The sequence below is a fragment of the Peromyscus leucopus genome, chromosome 1 (assembly GCF_004664715.2).
Source record: "Peromyscus leucopus breed LL Stock chromosome 1, UCI_PerLeu_2.1, whole genome shotgun sequence".
Classification (NCBI taxonomy): domain Eukaryota; kingdom Metazoa; phylum Chordata; class Mammalia; order Rodentia; family Cricetidae; genus Peromyscus; species Peromyscus leucopus.
Genome location: NC_051063.1, coordinates 53,074,745 through 53,081,347, shown reverse-complemented (window position 1 = coordinate 53,081,347; position 6,603 = coordinate 53,074,745).

The window sequence follows — 6,603 nt, the reverse complement described above, 5'->3', positions numbered from 1 at the left end:
TGGAAACTATGACTAAATAAATTGATTCAGGGTATGTTAGGATGAACTGTTGATTCAGCACACATTACTGAGCACTGGCTTAAATTGACAGCTTGGAATCGTATTTTTTTTTTTTTTTTTCTTTCCGAGATAGGGTTTCTCTGTGTAGCCCTGGTTGTCCTGGAACTCGATCTGTAGACCAGGCTGGCCCCGAACTCAGAGATCTGCCTGACTCTGCCTCGTGAGTGCTGGGACTTAAGGTGTGTGCCACCACAGCCTGAACCATTTTTTAAAGAACAACCAGACATATTTGGACAAAGTTCCCTAGAGGTATGTGTTACAGATCTGTGAAAAGGCATTTGCACAGCATGAAGGGAAGCCTGTCATTGCCTCAGAAAGTCAGGAGACCTTTGTAGGAAGGTAATGAACTGTGTGCTGAAGGTTAAGTAGGAGCTTGCACAATAATGCTTTTGAGTTGGCGAAAAGAGCCTTTGTAAAGTGTGAAGGGGAAAAACCCAACACGGTGTTTATGTGGGGATCAAAATCATTCAGGACAGGATGTATGTTAGGGAATTGCCTGCAGGTGAGATTGAAAAGAGGGTGGGGAAGCCACTGACGCTTTAAAAATGAATTTATTATTTCATGTGTATGTACCTCATGTGTGCCTGCTGCTTGCATAGGCTAGAAGAGGGCATCACATCCCTTGTAACTGGAGCTACAGGTGGCTGTGAGCTGCCACGTGGGTGCTGGGAATTGAGGCCTGGTCCTCTGCAAGAGGACTCAGTATTCTTACCAGCTGAGCCATCTCTCCAGCCCTGTAACGTGTCTAGAGAATAACGGAAGTGCAGATTAGAAGGACAGACAATGAAAGACAAGACCAGAGTTGTTACAGTTGAGTAAGAATTATACTAACTTGGCTGTGGTAAGGAAGAGAACAGAATGGATTTTAGAAATAGTCCTGAGACAGATGCAGTGTGACCAGGAAGAGTGGACTAAGGTTTTTTAACTGCAGGGATGCTGTGGATGAGATTTCATTTACTAGGAATTGATATGACTAGCAGTCTGTATTTTAGGATACAGAAAACATTATTTTCTCCCGTTCTGGCCTTCAAACCCAGGACCTTGTTTATAAGGGGCAAATGCTTCACCACTATGGTATATATTCCTGAACAGAACAGACTTATAAAAATTGGGTGGCTATGAGTACCAGGGCAAACAGTGGAGTGACAACCTTCAAGGCATAGCCCTGTGCTCTTGGTTGGTCTGGTAATGCCCTTGGGCCCTGGCACAGACATCATCAGCATCAGTCTCAGTTCTCACCACAGCAGCAGTTTACAAGGGTGTCTTTCCAAACTCTAAAGAAGTCAGGAACCTTTCATTCCCCGTTTTGGAGCCAGAGGTGTAAGGAAAACCTGACCACAGAACTAACCGAACAGAAACCTATAGCCACATTAAAAAAAAATAATACATTTTGCAAAAGTAGCTTGTAAAAATAAACGCCAGCCTTCAGAAAACAAAAAAATCAGCAAGTGCTAAAAAATGGGAGAAACAGATTTAACATAGTCCCCAGAATGTCTAATTCTCAACAACACAAATTATAAAAACATCTAGAGAAACAAGACAAAAACCATCTATGAAGAAGCCCAAACAACAGGATTATTACTGAAAGATGTTATATCAATCTAACCATTCTAAAAAACACAGGAAGCCATTGACAGCTAAAGGAAATGCACGAGCAAAAGGAAGATACTAACACATAGACATTATGAAAAGAGGAGCTGGAGAGATGGCTCAGAGGTTAAGAGCCCTGGCTGCTCTTCCAGAGGTCCTGAGTTCAATTCCCAGCAACCACATGGTGGCTCACAACCATCTGTAATGGGATCTGGTGCCCTCTTCTGGCCTGCAGACAGAACACTGTGTACATGATAAAGAAACAAATCTTTAAAAAAAAAGAAATTAGTTGGGCCTGGTATTGAGGTCAGGCTGCTTGTGGGGTGTACAGGGGTAGGGTTAGTAGGCAGCTGCTATATAGATGCTAAATAACTTGGCAATAGCCTTGAGTGAAGAAGGCATTTGTGGGAAATAAATCATGACGGGGAACTACTTGTTTATTAGGAAGTATCAGTATGTGTAGCTTTTGTTTGTTTGGCTTTGTTTTTTGAGGCAGGATCTCACTATGTAGCCTTGGCTGTCCTGGAACTCACTGTGTAGTTCAGGCTAGTCTTGAACTCACAGAAACCTGCTTGCCTCTACCTTCCAAGTGCCAGATTTAAAGAGTGCCCAGCCCAATATGTATCTTTTTCTACATAATGTAAGGTAGGTTCCCAAGGCAGAGATAATTTTGTGATGTTTTGGTATCTTTTGTCTTATACTGTACTTGTATTAGAATAAAGTCTATCTTTTTTTGGTTTGTTTATTTTTGTTTTTCTGAGACGGGTTCTCTGTGTAGCCCTGGTTGTCCTGGAACTCATTCTGTTAGACCAGGGTGGTCTCAAACTCAGAGATCCACTTGCTTTTGCCTCCTGAGTGATGAGATTAAAGGCATGAACCACCACACCTGGAACTAGCCAAATGAGCCTTGGCATCCACACTGCCTTCTTCAGTGTGGAGATATAAGTGCGTATTACTAAGCCCAGCTTGTTGTTGTTTTGGATGTAAGGTTCTGGCCGTTAAACTTGGGGCCTCATACTTGCAAGGCAAACCCTTTGCTATCAGAGCCATCCTCTGAGAGCCTCTTCAAGTTTATTGTGTTTATTTATTATTGTTATGTGCACTTGTGTGTGCCTAATGGAGGCCGGAAGAGGATGTTGCCTGTCCTGCTCTGTCACTGCCCTATTCCCTTGAGTGTAGCTGAAGTTTTCTCTGGTCCTGCCCAGCCTCACAGACCCCGGCGCAGCTGCTTATAAAATAATCACTCAGAAGCTTATATTAATTAAAACTGCTCAGCCATTAGCTCAGGTCTGCCACTGACTAGCTCTTATTTATTTATTTATTTTTTGGGGTTTTTTCAAGACAGGGTTTCTCTGTGTAGCTTTGCGCCTTTCCTGGATCTCACTCTATAGCCCAGGCTGGCCTCGAACTCACAGAGATCCACCTGCCTCTGCCTCCCGAGTGCTGGGATTAAAGGCGTGTGCCCCCACCGCCTGGCTTAGCTCTTATATTTAAACTCAGCCCGTTTCTGTTAATCTGTATGTTACCACCTGTTCTGTGGCTTTACCTGTGTGCCATTACATGCTGCTCCCTCAATGGTGGGCTGGTGTCTCCTGACTCAGCCTTCCCCTTCCCAGAATTCTCCTTGTCTGTTTATCCTGCCTATACTTCCTGCTTGGCTACTGGCCAATCAGCATTTTATTTATCAACCAACCAGAGCAACTCACATTCACAGCAAACAGAGCGACATCCACAGCACTTGAGACAGGGTCTTTCATTGAATGTAGAACTAGGTTGGCAGCCGGCAAGTCTCAGTGATCCTTTTGACTTTGTCCTTCACAGTGCTGGGGTTGTAGGTGTGTATGTGTGGCCTCATGATTTTTATTTGAGTGCTGGGGATTTGAACTCAGATTCTCATGCCCACTGAACCATCTTTCCAGGGACCTCCACCTTTTGAAATCTTGTTTGTTTGTTTTCTGAAGTAGGGCCTCATGTTTCCTAGATTGCTGGTGAAACTTGTTACATAAGGATATAGACCTTGAACTTCTTTAAAAATTATTTTTATTTTTTATTTATGTGTATGTATGTGCCCTAGGAGGTGAGAGAGGTGTTGGCTCCCTGAAGCTGGAACTCCAGGCAGTTGTGAGCTGCCTAATGTGGGTGCTGGGAATTGAACTCGTGTCCTTTGCAAGAACAGTGTGTGTGCTTTTAACCACTGAGCCATTTCTCTAGCCCTAGACCTTGAACTTCTTCATCCTCCTGTCTCTACCTCTGTAGTGTACCACCATGCCCACCTTTATAAGATCTTTATTTTTTGAGATAAGGTTTCTCTATGTAGCACTGGCTGTCCTGGAACTTGCTATGTAGATCAGGCTGGCCTCAAACTCAAAGAGATTTGCCTGCCTTTGCCTTCTGAGGATGGAATTAAAGGCTTACACCATCATGCCTGGGCCTCTATAAGGTCTTAATGAATATTACTTATTAAACTTTTCAAGAACTCAGCTGGGTGGTGGAGGCGTACTCATTTAATCCCAGTATTCGGGAGGTAGAGGCAGGAGAATCTATGCGAGTTTGAGGCCAGCCTGGTCTACAGAGTGAGTTCTAGGAAAGCCAGAGCTGTTGCACAGAGAAATCCTGTCCCAGAAAAAAACAAAACAAAAACAAAAACCAACACTTGCAATAACTCAGTTTTCTTTGTGAGATTGCAGTTAACTTGGGCTTCTTTTATGATTATGGTAGTCTCCTTTCTTTCATCCCCCACCCCGACCCCCAGCGTCAGAGATGGAACCCAGGGCCTCATGCATACTAGGCAGGAACATTTCCATGCAGCTGCATCCTCAGCCCTGTAGTTTTCATGTTATCTCTAGGTGGCTGCTGTTCAGGAGCTTATACTGTTCAACAGAAAGGAAATGAGAAGAGTAGTGGGCCGGGTGCGGTGGTGGCCGCACGCTTTTAATCCCAGCACTAGGGAGGCAGAGGCGGATCTATGTGAGTTCGAGGCCAGCCTGGTCTACAGAGTGAATTCCAGGAAAGGCGCAAAGCTACACAGAGAAACCCTGTCTCGAAAAACAAAACAAAACAAACTATATATATATATATGGCTGGAGAGATGACTCAGAGGTTAAGAGCACTGACTGCTCTTCCAGAGGTCCTGAGTTCAATTCCCAGCAACCACATGGTGGCTCACAACCATCTGTAATGAGATCTGGTGCCCTCTTCTGGACTGCAGTCATACATGCTGTATACATAATAAATAAATAAATCTTTTTAAAAAAAGAGAGAAGAGTGGCATTGTAATGTTTGAGGAAGTTCAGAGTTTGAGCAGGAGATCACAGTTTTAATTTACAAGAGGTGCCTGCTTAAGAAGAGCATTTCAAGATGATTTTCAGTATGCGAGATGGCAGAAAAGTGTAGTTTTCAGTCAGAATTTCCTGAAATGTTGTCAATTTGGAGTTTGTTCCTCCATTTGAAGGTATAGGTGTCTTTTTTTTTTTTTTTTTGGGAGTTAGGACTTTATTTATTTATTTAAAAATTACACTCATGATATTCACTAATTACACTCATATTAATTACATTTGTGGTATTCATTGATTACATGAACTCATTTGCAGTATTCATTCAATAACTATATGATATTCATTAATTACATTAATTGTATTGATTTATTACATTCATGATATTATATCTTGATACTACTGTCTGTTTGTGGGGCTTTTCCATCACACAAAACAGAGGTTCTGCACTTAGGAAATCATTGTTAAGTCAGGTCTTATGAAGGTCAGCATCGCTTCTTGTGTAGGATAACTTGAAAGAGATTAGGAGGTGGTTATGGTTATATAATCACCACCACCACCACTACCACCACCACCACCACCACCACCCTTTTTTTTTTTTTTTTTTTTTTTTTTGTTTTTTCAAGACAGGGTTTCTCTGTATAGCTTTGGAGCCTTTCTTGGAATTCACTCTGTAGCCCAGCCTGCCCTCGAACTCACAAATATCCATCTGGCTCTGCCTCCTGAGCGCTGGAACTAAAGGAGTGCGCCACCACTGCCCAGCTCTTGTTTTGATTTTTTTGAGACAGGGTTTCTCTGTGTAGCCCTCACTGTCCTGGAACTCACTCTGTAGACTAGGCTGGCTTTGACCTCGCAGAGATCTGCCTCTGCCTCCCAAGTGCTGGGATCAAAGGTGTGCACCACCACTCACCACCACCGCCCAGCCTTGTTTTTGTTTTTTGAGACAAGGTTTTTCTTCATAGCCCTTGCTGTCCTGGAACTTGGATCCTACTGCTTCTGTCTCCCAAGTGCTGGGATAAATGCCCAGCTTATATATAAACCTCTTTATCTGCATTGTGGGACCAGACAGTTTAATAAGTATGATGGAGATCAGATGTGTGTGTGTGTGTGTGTGTATGTATGTATGTATGTATGTGTGTTTGTCTGTCTGAGTGTCTGAGTCTTGGACACAACATTTACCACTGAGCTAAATCTATAGCCGTAATTCACTTCTTTTTAGATAGTCCACCCGTGGTAAGTGTAGACTGTACCTGATAGAGGTGTAGTAAGTCATAGGTTTTGCTGTTGTTAGCTGCTCTTGGGACAATCTCTCTGTTACTTCTGCTTTTATTTACTTGATGTGTGTATGTGTGTGGGTACTCACGTGCCATGGCTTGCATGTGGAGGTCAGAGGACAACTTTCTGGGATTGGTTTTTTTCTTCCTACCATGGGGAGTCCCTGGGATTGAACTCAGGCCCTCAGACTTGGCAGGAGGCACAATTACCCCACTGAGCCCTCTTGCTATCCTATACTTTTGCTTTTAAATACAGACTAAACACAGTCTGAGGTAAGTACTGCTTTTAGCACACATGAAATTTGGACATTGGCATATATTGGTTCCTGTGCTTTCTTAGTCTGCTTCTGTCCTAATCTAGAAAACAGAGATGACAGTTTTCAAGTGCTTCTTGAGCTAGTAGATTT